This window comes from Etheostoma spectabile, chromosome 18 (genome assembly GCF_008692095.1).
Source record: "Etheostoma spectabile isolate EspeVRDwgs_2016 chromosome 18, UIUC_Espe_1.0, whole genome shotgun sequence".
NCBI lineage: Eukaryota > Metazoa > Chordata > Actinopteri > Perciformes > Percidae > Etheostoma > Etheostoma spectabile.
In genome coordinates this window covers 15,735,884-15,739,025 of record NC_045750.1, presented here as the reverse complement: position 1 = coordinate 15,739,025, position 3,142 = coordinate 15,735,884, and the positions used below count along the sequence as shown (strand labels likewise).

General features: G+C 39.3%; 1 long non-coding RNA gene across 1 annotated transcript in view; it reads left to right on the top strand.

Moving 5' to 3' along the window:
- The window catches only part of LOC116706722 (uncharacterized), a 3,641-nt gene extending 836 nt beyond the window's left edge, over positions 1 to 2,805 (top strand). The window contains exons 2-3 of the long non-coding RNA XR_004336304.1: positions 224 to 405; positions 2,521 to 2,805. This is a non-coding gene — a long non-coding RNA (uncharacterized LOC116706722). The remainder of the gene's footprint in view (positions 1 to 223; positions 406 to 2,520) is intronic.
- The last annotated feature ends 337 nt before the right edge of the window (positions 2,806 to 3,142 follow it).

Here is a 3,142-nt window from a genome sequence, read left to right as displayed (position 1 = left end):
AAGTAAGATCTACCCCTCCCCCCCCACCCTACTGACCTATTCATTCACAATGTCTCAACATGCTGGTAGGCTCCGCTTCACTTTAAAATAGAGTTATTTGTACGCTATTAAAACAACTGTTATACGTGACAGAAAACTTTACTTTTAAAGCATCTGTAAAATGTCGACACATTTACCCTGACTTTCTCTGTTCTCCAATTGGCTTCGTTCCTTGCGGGAGCAGTATGGAGGTGCTGAGTGGCCCCTGGGCGGATTTGGCCCTGCTCCTTCGACAGACCGTCACACAGACAGATAGAGAGACGGACAGCTTTCTTCCTCTCTGGCTGTTTGGCCTGCTGCTGTTCCTGTCGGTCTCTCTGCTGCTGCTGCAATTGATTATCTACCTCAGCTGGAAACTCAGACAGGGTAGGCAGGCATGTCAGTAACGTTGCATGTCTTGCACATGCTCTTGCTATTATGTTATGTTATATTCACAATAATGTGGTGTACCTAATGGATACTGTAGGATGATGCCTTTCTTTCCAGATGTCTGCAATGAAATCAGGGCTGGGCAATATATCGATGTTGTATCGATATCGCGATATGAGACTAGCTATCGTCTTAGATATTGGAAATATCGTAATATCATAATGCTATGATATGGTTGTAATAAGTGTTGTCTTTACTTGGTTTTACAGGCTGAATTACAGTAAAGTAATGTCATTTTCTCAATTTACCAGATTGTTCCAGCTGATCTATTATTTACCTTTACCCACTAAGTCATTAAATCATTTCCGGAGAATATTTATCAAAAATCTCATTGTGTGAATAACGTTTTGTTAAAGCACCAACATTCAACCATACAATATCGTTGCAATATTGACACAGAGGTAATTGATCAAATATATCGTGATATTTGATCGCCCAGCCTAAAAAAAAAAGTACTCCAAAGGGGAGATTTTATTAGACGCTATCAATCACTGTAGCTACTACACACCATGCCAAGACAAGAAAATATACTCAACATCCACATCCAAAAAAACATAAAGTGCACCATTGTATCTGCAAACACACACAGACAACCGGCCGTATCTTGTAAGAATCTAGGCTATACTCTAAATAATGAAAAACATCCAAAATAGGCTCCACGAAAAATATCAACTTGGCAAAGTGACCCACTGGCCTGATTTGTGTGTATGTGTTTATATGTGAATGTGTGAGATACAGTTAAATAGGGGAACTGCAGAGTCCTCAACGCATGAAATCATTGGAGAAATCCCTTTTCTTCCATCTGTGTATGTGCTCTGATAACAAGGTTGTTTTGATAGGTGAACCCCTCTTGTGCTTTGGTTTGATATAAAATACAGACAAAAAAATACTCAGACAAAGACACATCCAGATGAGACTTCTATCATCTGCTTCCACTATTACTGGACAAATGAAAGTGAAGGTTACTTTCATGTAGACTTTATATATGTTTTTTGTGATCAAAAATTAATAACAGGCTTGTAAATGTCAGTTTACAGCTTGACCAGATGTCTATTTTGTGCGGCAATTTCATAACCCAATGTGTTCATGGTGACTACAATATTGATTTTGGGATGAGGTCATCACAGTGTGTGCGTGAAAACTACTTTCAGAGTTCCGTAAACTGACTTGACAAGAAATGTGTTTAAAGTTGCCAAAGTGGGTAGATGGGTTAGTTAGCACACTTTGAATATAAACTCACTCAGTAGCCTACTGTGGTAGTCCTTCTGGCTGCCTTTTTCTGGAGATTCCTTTGTGAGGGGCACACACACAAAAAAAATCACAGGGGCAGCTCTACAGCTTGTAAAACATGGAGCCATTCTTTCAAGTTTCTAATAAAACAGGCCTATTCCAGCAACAGGAAATGAACACCATACTAGTAAACTATGCAGACTCTAAGTTAAAAACAATGGGCTAGAAACTAAGAGTTAGCTTAGCTGTTGGTGTTATGCTAACGTTAACTTACAACTGTTAGCAAAGTGGGTCTGCTGCTATCAAAGCATTATATCTATAAAACGTAAAATAGCTAGCGCATGCTTAAGTAGGGACCATTCCTATTCAATTCATTTTACCTAACGCTACATATAAAAATATTATACAAGGTATACATTTTATTACTTGCTGACACACCTGTAACCATGACTGTGGTGGGAGCGCGAGGGTCGAGTGATTCATATTGCGCATGCTTACATTAGCTTTTAAATAACGGCTCTCCTCGGCAATTAAACTAAATGATTCTAAACGGCTTTTGCGGACATGCACGGAGAATGCTTAGCCTACTTAACGATAACCTAACTAATTAGCTAATTCATAAAGTACAATATAGACTGCCAAGAAAGAGAGCTGAAACAGAAGATACTTAAACTAAAGCAGTTATACTTCCATGTTGCCTGTTACCAAATTTAGTAGAGCAAAAAACAAGTGTATTGTTGGGATTAAATCCCTGTAGTTTGTATTTGTGAAACATGTAATCTGTCTCAAACATTGCTCTGTATGTTTTACTTCCATCCACAGTTGAGGCTGAGCTTTCGGAGTTTCCGCGAGACAGCAGCGCCATCTACAGGAAGAGCAGGAGCGTTGGCTCGCACTCTCACACCTGACAGGACACGGGCACACGCACACACACACACTTCATCAACAGACCAGATCGAAGAGACACTTAAAACCTGCTGAAATGAACACTTGTGTGATTGTTTCAGGCAGTCCTGCCAGTAAACATGAGTATCTCTTTAGAGCAATGGGACCAATATTTCAGACATAATGAAGGTGCCTTAAGAAGATAAATGTTAAAGCTTGCAACAACAAAAACAATCACTGTCATTGACGATGTGTAAAAAAAATACTTGTCTGTTGTCTTTAAAACCCTAAGGGAACTCTGACAGCCATCAAGGCAACGGTCTCTAACCTTCTCAGACATCATAATAAAGCTAAAGGCATCTCTTGGAGCTGTATATCTCGGTGGTAGGACAATCGGTCTACCTGAAATCATCTTTTCTGTGTTATTTCAGTTAGCCTAATAGCAGGTTTAATTTGCATTGTGAGATGATCTATTGGAAAATTCCCCATGCCTATCTCTATGTATGGTGAAGGGTATATAAGTGGTTATTTTAATTCCAAAGGCCAAGGGAACTTTGTC